Source organism: Ochotona curzoniae, unplaced genomic scaffold, assembly GCF_017591425.1.
Source record: "Ochotona curzoniae isolate NIBS_2020 unplaced genomic scaffold, NIBS_Ocur_1.0 contig_4105, whole genome shotgun sequence".
NCBI lineage: Eukaryota > Metazoa > Chordata > Mammalia > Lagomorpha > Ochotonidae > Ochotona > Ochotona curzoniae.
Window position 1 is genome coordinate 10,653,470 of NW_024466129.1, and position 13,083 is coordinate 10,666,552.

Consider the following 13,083-nt stretch of genomic DNA (forward strand, 5'->3'; position numbering starts at 1 on the left):
AAATGGGGGAAAAAAGAAAACCCTTTTTTAAAGGCAAAAAGGCAAAATAACTGAAGGGAAGGAATTTGTAATATGTAGAATATAATGTAATATAAATGTATGTGAAAAGGTGTAACTTCAAAAAATAGATTAAACAGTAAATGTCAAAGTATTTTGTAAGAATTGTAAGGGAACAACGTTGGGGGATCCGGCTGGCGCAGGACCTTGGGCTCACCTGCAAGAACATTTCCTACTGAATGAAAAAGGTGAAGCAGTAGGCACAGGGCCAGCTGTCAAAGGAGAATATGGCAGCTGCTTTGGTGCCATAGCAGAAGAAGGAGAACAGAACAAACTGGACAACTACCCCAGTCAAATGATGACAGCAAAATATCTCAGTGAGTGGAAACTTGAGGCTTACTGTTGTCAGCCAGTGGACATTGGGAGGGTAACTTCATCCTTGAATCAGTGAAATCAACAACATTCAGAACCATCCAAACCACTTGGGCAGAACCCTCGGAATATATACATATGGAGACCCTGCGTTGATATGAGGTGGCAGTTCATCCCTGGGTCCTGGGACCTTTGGAAAGTGTGGTTTCCCCCTTTGTCTCTCCTCTTCCCCCAGAAAAAAAAAAAAAAGAAGAAGAAGAAGAAGAAAAAATATCAAACTTGGAAACAATAAGTTCATGTAACAGGGCTGATGTTTGGCATAAACAGAGTAAACCCACCACTTGTACCACCAGCGTTACGTATCATGCCCTCTCAGTTCCTAGCCACTGCATTTCCAATCTAGCTCCCTGCTAATAAGCCTAGGAAAACACTGGAAGATGGCCCAAGGAATTGGGCTCGTGCACCCACATGGGATACACAAATAAATTTCCAGGATCTTGACTTTAACCTGTCCCAGCCCTGGCATTTGCAACCATTTGGGGAGTAAAGTAACAGAAAATCTCTCTCCCTCTCTCTGAAACTCTGCCTTTTAAATAAAAATAAAAGGGCCTGACACGATGGCCTGGTGGCTAAGGTCCTAGCCTTTGATGTGCCAGGATCATATATAAGCATCTGTTCTTGTCCCAGCTGCTTTACTTCCCATCCAGCTCCCTGCTTGTGACTTAGGAAGGCAGTAGAGAATAGCCCAAAGCCTTGGGATCCTGCACCCGCGTGGGAAGAAGTTCCTGCCTCCTGGCTTCAGATTGGCTCAGTTCTGGCCATTGAGGCCACTTGGGAGTAAACCATCATATAGAGGATCTTTTTCTCTGTCTCTCCTCTCTGTAGATCTGTCTTTCCAAGAAATGGAAATTTTTAAAATAAAATATAAAATTCTTTTAAAAAGAAACATAAGTAATACCTATATGAAAAAGATAGGAAGCATAAAAGGGTATTAAGAGAATACCCGAGAGAAAAAAACTGCTAACCAGATTTGCCACAATCATGAAGACATGGAAACAGCCCAGATGCTTTTGAAAGAGGCATGGATATAGAAGGGTGTGTGGCTTGCTGACCTGGGTCACTCATGGGCCTCCTCCACCTCAGTAGGCAGCAGTGTCAGCCAGGAGTGGGTAGACCTGAGGGCGAAAGAGACCCAGTTCAGACTGTGAGGCCCACCAGTCTTTGGGCATGACCAGCTCAGGGGCCTGGGAGCTTACCTGGTGAGATATCAAGTCTCAGAGCAGAGACCCTCCCAGTCCAAATGGCACTGGTCTGTCAGAGGTGGCTGCCATGAAAATGCTACTGAGCAGAGCCCTGCGTCATATCCGAGGGCGCTTCAAGGCAGCTGGATCCTCCCGAGCCTTTGGGACAGACCCCAGAAGTGCCTTGAAGTAGAGCTTTCTCTTTTAATTTGCTTCTTTCATCTAGCAGTGCAGCAGGATCCACCATGTCAGGCCGGGAATCTCACTGCAAAAACGGGGATGGAGACATGGAGGAAGAAAATGAGAGCCCCAAAGCAGTGGAGAATACAAATATTTGGGAGGAGATAGTTTGATCTTTTTTTTGGTTGATGCATCTAGGCTGTGCTGGAATCTCAGAGGAAAGATAATCTCACTCCTTTTGATATGAGCATCCAGTGTATCCAGAGTGTTTACAGCAGTAAGATCATAAACAATGATCATGATTTCTTGGCAATGGTCGTCTAAGGTACCAAGAAGGACAAAAATTCAGTAGATTAAGATTTATTTATTTTTATTGGAAAGGCAGAGATATAGAGAGGAAGAGAGACAGAGAGAAAGATCTTCCATCTGATTTACTCCCCAGTGACCACAAAGGCTGGTGCTGCGCCAGTCAGGAGCCAGGAACCTCCTCCAGTTCTCCCACGCAGGTGCAGGGTCCCAAGGCTTTTGGCCATCCTAGACTGCTTTCCCAGTTCACAAGCAGGGAGCTGGATGGGAAGTGGAGCTTCCGGGATTAGAACTGGCACCCATATGGGATCCCAGCACATTCAAGGGGAGGACTTTAGCCGCTAGGCCACCACACCAGGCCCAATAATATTTATGTCTTAACAAGACTTGAACAGCCCACGTACAAAATGAGTGCTGGAGCTTGACTGGTTTAAGGGACCAGAAGGGAAACATTTGCAAGACTTAAGTGACCATGGATGTGACTATTCCCGAAGCGAAGTGCTGTGGTTCTGTGCCAACCTCTTTATCAATGTCCAGGTCATGATGAGCCACAAAAGGATCATGCTGTTCACCAATGAAGGCAACCCCCACAGCAATGACAATGACAATGGCAAAGCCAGCTGGGCCAGGACCAAAGCCAGTGATCTCTGAGACACAGGTGTCTACCTCGACTTGATACACCTGAAGAAGCATGGGGGCTTTGACATATGCTTTTATTCTACAGAGAGATCATCATTGTCGTGGAGAACAAGGAGCTGGAGGTTTACTTTGAGGAACTGAGCAAGCTGGAAGAATTGCTGAAGAAGGTTCATGCCGAGGAGACCAAGACAAGCAGGGAGCTGGATGGACCAGAAAGCACATGCTCTGCAGGTTAAAATGTAAGCTCAACAAAGTTAGGCAGTTTCTTTTGGTGTTTATAATACAATCCAGAAGGCAAACAAGCCTCCGCCAGTGAGGCTGTTTCAAGAGACAAATGAATCAATGGAAACCAAGACCTGGACGTAAATACAAGCAGATTGCTTCTGCCCAGTGACACTAAGAGGCCCCAGGACTATGAGAGTGACGAGATTGTACTTGAGAAGAGGATGAGCCAGATTTTGCTGGGGTCCATGCAGTGGGTGTGGATGACACGAAGGCATGAAGAGAACAGTTCCCCTGTTGGCAAGGCTGCGAGGAGTTTCCAGCTGTATGGCAGGACCTGGCATATGCTTCTCCAACCACCTTGACATAGTCTCACCCCTTTTTGCATGAAGACTCAACCACTGCATTAAGAATTCTGCAATCTATTAAGGCATTGTTGTTTGCCCCTGTGAGATGGGGTTTGTAACCAATGTGAGCTTGGAAGTTAATGTTGATAATGTCTTGGTGAGTGGGCCTTTAATAATTTGCACACAAGAGTACAATTAAGCCCATGCCATTTCTGGACACCTTATTGTGTGCCTACCCATTGTCGCAGAATCTGACCCAGACATGTGGCATGTGTCCTAAAAATTAATGAAAGTGATGGGGGTATGAACTGAAACTGCCACAGTGACAAATACAGTTACTGTGACCTTAAAGGCTGGCCTGTCTTTGCAATTTCTTTGAAGCATACAAAATATATCTATTTTAGCTGCTTATATAATTTTTGGCTAGAGGAATTAAGCGATGCTTTTATTAATAATTACAAAGATAGGCTTTTAATTATTGTTTGATTGTTAATGGGGTCGTAGAACCTGAAGTGGTAGGGTGATTAAATATTTGAAACTTTTGTCTCTATGTTTTTTCCCTTGTGACATGTTTTTCCCATTAAGTGACGGATAAATTATAGAAGTAGAAATATGGTAGGGATGCACTGCTGATTAGCAGGTAATCGCATGTGCCTTGGCCTTGGAGTCCTGGCTGTCGCTCCATGCCTACTACCGAAGAATGAACAATGGCTTGCTTTGAAGAATATGAATATAGTATTTTGCAGAATTATCTTTATGGGCACCTGCTTAGCCATGAAGTACAAGCAGAATGACCAAATGTCTGTGCAAGCCCCCTGAGTCATGAAGTCAAAACAGAACAATCAAATGTTTGCGCAGAACTTGTGATATGACTGGGTGAATAAAAAAGAACAGCTTCTTGAGTTGTTACAAGAAGGCACCAAGTGACTGTGCTTGTGTCTCTTTTCACAAAATCTACAACCCCTTATTGAACTCCGACCTTGTCTGGAGCTGGCCTCTGGTTCTCATTGAGTTCAAGCCCTTGGTAATACTGAAGAAGCACCATTTCTTAAGGAACTCTCCCTGTTTGTGTACCCTGAGCAGTGCCTGGTGAGCAGCAGCTCAACGCTGTTCAGTGTGCTGCTCAACAAGGTCTGGCGAAGTGTTCCATATATGTATATTATATGTTATATAATATAGATTCCATATATATTATTTATTATATATATTATATATGGAACACTTGTATTAAGTATATATATTATACATATAATACATTTGTATTCAGTATATATATATATAAAACAATTTTAATACAAAAATTGTCAAGTTGCCTTGAGAAGCAAGAAAGTACTATAGGAACTCTGTATGAAAGATGCTTTAAGAATGCAGAGAGATTAAGTAAAAAGCAAGGAGCATGTGATGTGACCTCTAACCAAAAGAAAGTTGGTACACTATGAGACAAATCAGACATAACAGCAAATTATATGATCAGAAATAAACAGAAGCATTCCATAATAAACAGGCCAATTCACCAAGGAGACATAAAAATCATTAGTATCTAAGTATCATGTAGATCTTCAAAATATATAAGACAAATTGAGAGAACAAAAAGAACAGGACCTGGCACGGTAGCTTAGCGGCTAAAGTACTCGCCTTGCCTGAACGCATCAGGATCCCATATGGGCGTCAGTTCTAATCCTTGTGGCTTGGAAAAGCAACCGAGGATGGCCCAAATCTTTGGGACCCTGCACCCACGTGAGAGAACTGGAAGAGGCTCTGGCTCCTGGCTTTGGATCAGCACAGCTCCGGCCATTGTGGTCACTTGGGGAGTGAATCATCGGATGGAAGATCTTGCTCTCTGTCTCTCCTCTTCTCTGTATAATTAAAATAGTAATACCGCTGTTAGTGTTGACAAACTTTCTGTGAAAGACACTTTTAAGAGAAGGAAAAGATAAACCATAAAACTTAGAGAAATGTGTACAAATAATCACTGAATAAAGCACTTGAGTCTGGAGAATTTAAAGAACACTGAACAATAAAAAAGCAAGCGATCTAACCCTGAAAACGGCAAAATAACTAAACAGAAACGTAACCAAAGAAGATATACAAGTGGCATGTACATCAAGGGAAGAGACTGCAACATCAGGGCCCGGCGCCATGGAGCAGTGGTTAAGGTCCTCGCCTTGCACGCCCAGGATCCCATATGGGCACCGGTTCTAATCCCTGCGGCCCTGCTTCCCATCCAGCTCCCTGCCTGTGGCCTAGGAAAGCAGTCAAGGACGGCCCAAAGCTTTGGGACCCTGCACCCGTGTGGGAGACCCGGAAGTGGCTCCTGGCTTCGGAATGGCTCAACTCCAGCGGTTGCGGCCCCCTGGGGAGTGAATCATCACACGGAAGATCTTCCTCTCTGTCTCTCCTCTCTGTATATCCGCCTTTCCAATAAAAATAAAATAAATCTTAAAAAAAAACTGCAAAAAAAAAAAAACTGCAACATCAATTAACATGACAAAAGTGGAAAATAAAGTTATCCTAATATACACTACACAATCAGATGGTTAAAATCTGCGAAACTGCTGACAACAACAAGTTTTACATATTACTAAAGGGAATGCAAAATTTCCTACACCCACTTTGGAAAGGGCTGGTGTTTTTTTGTGTGTTTTTGTTTGGTATTTTTTTAAGTTAAGATACACTATATCACCTAGGGGTTACACTACCGTTTATTTAATCAAGAGCTATGGAAATAAAGGTCCATACAAAAGATATAAAAAGAGAACTATAGCACCTTCAATCACAATGGAAACTCAGAAAGACATTAAATAGAAACAGCGTACATATTCCCTGGGATGTGAATGAATAAGCTACCTTATAGTCATAGAATGGACTGTTATTTTGGAAATGTACAAAAACCATAACAACAGAGCAAGCTACTTGTATTATATAGACAAATATATATATATATATTTATATATACACTATATAAGCAATATATAGTTATTAACTATATAAACAAATCTCAAAAATATGAGGCTTAAGAAGCCTAAAAATGCCTGGTCTTGATTTCTGCCTGCAGTTTCCTGACAATGCAGTCGCTGGGAGGCACAGTGATGGCTTGGGTAGTTGTGTCCCTGTCACCAACTAGGAGTAAGTTTACAGCTTCCAACTTTGCTTCTAGTCTAAGAAGTCAGCAGATAGCAGCTCTCTTTCTGTATCTGTGTGTGTGTAAATAAGAAGCAAAACAAAAAGGCATACAGTGTATACTTATTTGTATGTAATTCAAAAAGGCAAAATTCATCTCAGGTGATAGAAAGCAGCTTACTGATTTGGTTGCTTGAGTTGCGAATGAGCAAGACTGATTGTAAAGGATTTAGGGTGTACTTTATGTTGTGAGCATGTGCTGTTTCTTGGGGTAGCTGTCAAAAGTATGTATAAAATGCTCAAGAACCACTGAAACATATTCTTTTATGTTTCTGGTCTGGAACAAGGAGCTTGTTCCTGGTCTCCCACCCAGATGCAGGATCCCAAAGCACTGGGCTGTCTTTGACTGCATTCCCAGCCCATAAGCCAGGAGATTGATGAGAAGTGGAGCAAGCACGACATGAACCAACACCTATATGGAACCCCAGTGCTTCCAAGGTGAAGATTTAGCCATTGAGCCACCATGCCAAACCTGAAACTTACTAAAATATGACAATCTCTCCCCAATGCCATGTTCCTGCCATCACTGTAGCACTGCCCTAAGTCCTAACACAAGGGAAGGAAATGGGACAAAATCTCAATTGATAGCTTGAATCTATGCCTACTTAGAGAAGAAAGCATAAAAAGAATTGTAAGAAAATAATAAAATTGGAATCAACACGGCAGAATAGGGTAAGGACACATTGAAACAGACAAAGAAACATTAACCAATGTGAGGCAGACAGGGCACATCCCAGGAAAGTGGAAAGGACAGAACAATAACAGAGGGAAAAGCACAGACACAGGAAAGCAGTGGACACAACAGTGTAGTGCTGCAGTGACCTATACCCCAATGAAAGTCAGTGAGGATCCGAATGGCACTGACAGCCTGAAATCCACCAGCAACAAGGTGGGAAGGGAAATTGACTGGGAGTTCAGGAGGTGAACCCAAACAAAGAACTGCCCATCCCTGCTGGTGTGTTTGATTTGACCAGCAGCTGAGACAGAACAGCAGATCCCAGATGGGCAGTGAAAGAACAGGGTGGATTTTACAACTTGGTCTGCCCCATAGAGCCAAATCAAGCACCATTTTGTGGATGGAGGCAAAGGCTACAAGACAGTACTGCGCATGTACTGAGCTGGGAGTGAACTCATTGCTGGCTCAGTGAACTCCAACAACATGGCATCCTACAGGTTCCACCTAAGACAGGTCCGAGTAGCTCTCAGACCTGACAGCCAACAGATCAAGAACTCTAGTAGTGGTACATCAGGCGCCATTTTGTACAGTGTGGCAAAGGCTTTGACACTGCAGGGACAACAGTGAGCTGTGCATGCACTGAGCTCGCGAGAACTCACTGAGCCCAGTGCATTGCACTGGTCCCACAGGAGAATACTATCAACTTTGTCATCCTATGTATCAAAATAGGTCCATGTGACCCTCAGACCTAACAGCCAACAGATTCCAGCAAGATCAGCACCACCAACAACCTAGCTATATAGGACACCTGGTGTCTCCCTAATCCTGGGACCTGCTCGAATCAGAGTGGGAGAAGGAAGTACAGACAACAGTGCAGCCTCAGCACAAGGTCACAGGAGGTAGAGAGTGGTGAGCCAGGAGCTGGGGCTACAGAGATCATGGTGGAAGTTTAACGTAAGAACCCAGACCTGGAACTTGCTGGAGGGAGTAGTACAAGTGACTGCAAACAGAGAGCCACGTACCAACTGCAATAAGTAAAATTGAACTGTAGGCCTATGGGTGACAGAGCTTAGAAACCTGCCCCAAGGAGAAAACTCTGCTAACCAGAAGGCCAATGACCAAGAGCAGAAGAAGAGAAAAGGCACAGTGAATGTTACTGAAGACTTCCCTGCAAAGGAGCAAAACCCTATGCCAACCTCAGAGTTCACTGAGGAAGACATCGAGAAAATGGGGAACACAGAATATCAAGCACTTGTTATAAAGCTTCTTATCAGTAATGAGAAGCATGTGAAGCAGGAGTTCAAGAAATTTAAGGAATATGTCACACTGGAATGAATCAAATGAAAGCTGATACATCAGAAATGAAGAATACAGTAGAACACATTAAAAGTACAGTGGAGAGTCTCCAAAGTAGGATGAAGGAGGCAGAAGAAAGAATCTCAAAATTAGAAGAAATTTCCTGCCACCGGGGGAAAAAAAAACAAAAAGTTGGAAGCAGAGGTGGGTCAGGTTAAAAAAAAAAAGTATTCAAGAACTGAAAGACACTATTAAAAGTCCAAATGTAAGAGTTATGGGAGTTCCCGAATGGGCAGGAAGAGAAACTGGGTTTAACAATGTATTTATGGAAGCAGTAAGGGAAATTTTTCCTCATCTGGAGAAAGAATTGGGAAACAAGATCCAGGAGGGACACAGAACTCCCAACAGGGTTGACCAAAAGCAGTCTTCACCAAGACACATGATAATCAAGCTCTCTTTAATCTGACATAAGGAAAACATCCTTAAATGTGCACGTGAAAAAAAAATCAGTTTACATATGTAAAGGAATGCCAAGTAAGCTCACAGGAGACCTCTTATAGGAAACTCTACAGGCCAGAAGAGATTGGAGTGACATATTCCAGATTCTAAAAGAAAAAAAAAATGTCGTCCAGGATAACATACGCAGCAAAGCTTTCCTTTTTCTTTGAAAATGGAATAAAATTCTTCCACAGTAAAGAAAAGTTAAAAGAATATTACCCTTATATATCTGCCTCTTACAAACCTGCCCTACAAAGATACTTCAAGATGTTCTCTTGACAGAGAAAAAGAATAGCACCCACCAAAACCAAACGCAAATGTGAAGAACATCTCAGTAAAGTAACAACAGAAGAATAAATCAATGAACAACCCTTTGGTAAAATGACAGGAGAAAAAAATTTTTTAACTAATGAATTTTTTAAAATAATCTTACTTAGTTGATTAGGGTACAAAGGGTCAAGGGTTACAGGAAAGTGGGTAATACAATTGTTTCCACGCTAATATTTTTTCCTCTGTATCATGGGTCAGGCTAGAAACAAAGGTAAAAGCCCCATCCATCCCAGGTCCCCGATGTGAGGTATGCTCCGAGGGTCCTGCTCAAGCAGTTTTGATAGTTCAACAGGTCTGAATTGCTGCCAATCTCACCATTTCAATCACGATGAAACCTGGCTGACAGTCTCAGAATCCACTGGCTGACAGTCTCTTCATGATTGGGGTTCTGAGATCAGCAGTTCAGTTGGAAGAGCTCCAAAAAAACTTCTTCTGAGATGATCCCAAGCCTGATTCTTGTATGAGTTTGCGTGTACAGGGTCTGGCACAGTCCATCACCCCAATCAGCTTATGCACGTGCTGGTCATTGCAATTGCTGGGTCAGTTCTGTTTTCAGCCCTGTCTTCCACTTGAACCAATGGGTGTTGTAGTCCAGCTCGATCCTACCCACTTCATACTTGGTCCTCATGCAAACCAGAGGGAGCTGCAGCCTAGTTGGGGTGACTCCCCAAAACCCCCACCAGATCTGCTCCCTACCCTGGTTCCCATGTATGCCAGTATGTACCGCAGGCTTGTTCAGTCTGTTCCACATCCCATTTAGCTTTCATACATGTCAATGGGCATTGAAGCCTAGTTCAACCCAGCCAACCTACTATCCAACCCACACGCATACTGGCAGGTGCTTTTCTGTCTAGCCACCCCACCCCTGTCCTGGTTTTCATGTTCTCCAGTGGGAGTGGTAACCCACAAGGGAGGTGCCCACTAGCTCTTTACGAGGCCACTACAACTTCTGGATTATGCACTCTCCAGGTGGTTCTGGCATTTAACTTAACAGAGTTAGCCACCAGTGCCAGCCTCTGCCATCTGATGATGTGGCACCCAAGGACAACAAAATTTACCACCTTGTGAAAAAAATGGGCGGAGGAAATGAACAGACATCTTTCAAAACAAGAGATCCAAATGGCTAACAGACATATGAAAAGATGCTCTGGCTCCCTAGCCATCAGGAAGATACAAATGAAAACCACATTGAGGTACCACCTAACTCCAGTGAGATTTGCATACATCCAGAATTCTACTAACAACATTTGCTGTTGTGAATGTGGGGAGAATGGTACCCTTCCTCACTACTGGTGGAAGTGCAGGCAGTACAACCACTATGGAAGAGCTATACTATAGTAATAATATGGGGGAACTCAGTGACAGAGCAGGGGATTAGGGAGCGAGTAAGGGAAATTCCAGGGCTTATGGAACTGTATCATGAAATAATAATAATAATAATAGTAAAATTTTTAAAAATACACATACGTACATGGATTTTATGGCCCAGCATGGTGACCTAGTGGCTAAAGTCCTCACCTTGCACATTCTGGGATCCCATATGGGCGCCAGTTCTAATTCCAGTAGCTCTACTTCCCATCCAGCTCTCTGCTAGTGGCCTGGGAAAGCAGTAGAGGACAGCCCAAAGCCTTGGGACCCTGCACTCCTGTGGGAGACCCAGAACTCCTGGCTCCTGACTTTGGATTGGCTCATCTCAGGCCATGGCAGCCACTTAGACAGTGAATCAGCAGATGGATCTTCCTCCTTGTCTCTCCTCCTCTCTATATATCTGACTTTTCAATAAAAATAAAAATAAAATAAATCTTAAAAAAAAAAACCCACATTGATTTTAAAAACATATTTGGAGTGCATGCTCTATATTAGAATTTGCTTATAAAATGAACCATAAAAACCAGATGTACTTTCTTGAAAATGTTGATTTAGTAAATAAAAAATAAGGTTTCTAATTGCAAAAATGAAAAAGTTGATGGGAAGTAGAATTAAAAGATAAGTTTATTTTAGAGTAAAATGTCTGAAATCCATACACATGAAAGGTTTTCAAAAAGTTCATGAAAACGGACATCATGAAAAAAACTGCACAGATTTCAAAACTTTCATGAAATATCCTCATATTATTACTACTTAAACACAAAATTGTGTTCATCCTTTCATTTTGCTTATTCTCAGGTATTTTAGCTCTAATATTCTGTTATAATGATTTTAATATATTTTAACTTTTTTTTCCACATTAGAAGCATTCTCTTTATAAATCATTAATCCATCCTGATACATAGTAATAAGAGCAAAATATTCCATAGGGACAAGGTGGTTTTTTATCTGAAGAAATCAATCAAATATTGTTTAGTCATAGTAATCTGTGTTGGGATAATAAATAACCTATGTGGGGTTTTATATAAATCCAAGGTTATGACTCTTCATTCACTTGAATTTCAACTGCTTCTAAGCATAAGATAGCTGAGAAGTTGATTATGGAAAAATGGTGATTCTGATTCTCATTTCTAGCATCAGATCAGAGCAGTTATCGAAGAGAGTCCCACTATGTCAAAGAGATAAAGGACAAGTATGTTCATTAAGCTATGTTCACACCTTGCTGGATTATAAAATTAAAAAAATCTTAGTTCCCCTGATTCTCATTTAGTGTGTGACGAAAGATGTTATTTGAAGTGGTTGTGGCAAGATTCTGTTTCTTTTTTAATTGTATTTTTATTAAAGACTAACTTATTTTATGCGAAAGAGTTACAAAAAGCAAGGGAGAGACAGAGATCTTCCATCCATTGGCCCACTCCACAAATGACCTCAACAGCCAAAGCTGGGCCAGTATGAAGCCAGGAGCCAGGAGCTTCTTTTGTGTCTCCCAGGTGGGCACAAAGACCTGACTTGGGCCATCTTCTGCTGCTTTTTCAGGCCCTAAAGCGGGGAGCAACTGGAACATGAAACAGCTTCCATATGTGATGCTGGTGTCACAGGCAGGGGATTAGGCTGTTATGCCACTGGGCCAACCCCAGAATTTTGTTTTCACTCGTATTTCAGAAGCGTTGCCTACATGGAGAGACAGTGCTCATGGGCACTCGGAGATGACACTGCCTGGTCCCAGGAACTTCTCCAGTTCCCCTGTGTTGCTTTACAAGTGGAAACTTGAAGAGACAACATCTTCTGCTGATAGTAAGGACTGAGACAAAGCCCACACAACTTCTTCATGGCATGGGCCACCCACCAGAGGTAACTTCAGTATAATCATTTTCCATATTACAAGCAACTGTATGGAATTACTACGCCGTATGGGATGGGTATTCGGTATAGCAGTTAAAATGTAAGCTTATGTACTTATATCTCATATTAGAATGCCGGGGTTCAAGTCTACTCTGTATTAAGTTCTGTCTTTCTGCTATGCACCCTGGTTGGGACAGCAGTCATGACTCAAGTATGTGAGTCTCTGACACCTGTGAGAAAGACCAGGCTTGAGTTTTGAGCTCCTGACTTTGGCCTGTCTCAGCCCCGACTGGTGTAGGCATTTAGTGATTGGGACAGGAAGGGGAGCGGGGTGGTGAATCAACAGATGGCATACCTTTGTCTCTGTGCAGGTGCCTCTGTCTCACAAATACTTAATAATAAAATAAATGTATGATATTAATGATGTGTGATTTCAAAGCAAATAAAATATTGCTTTGAACATAGCAATATTAAATAATTTTCTGAATGAAATTTTCTTTCTGCTTCCAAATATAATTTCTCTCTCACCATTTGACGAGGTTACAGCTTTGCTTCTAAAATTAATTTAAGCTCCCCTCGTTCTTTAGTT

The 13,083-nt window shown here is 42.3% G+C and overlaps 1 pseudogene; it reads left to right on the forward strand.

Moving 5' to 3' along the window:
* The first annotated feature begins 1,488 nt into the window (after positions 1-1,488).
* On the forward strand, positions 1,489-7,601 carry LOC121159244 (annotated as a pseudogene).
* The last annotated feature ends 5,482 nt before the right edge of the window (positions 7,602-13,083 follow it).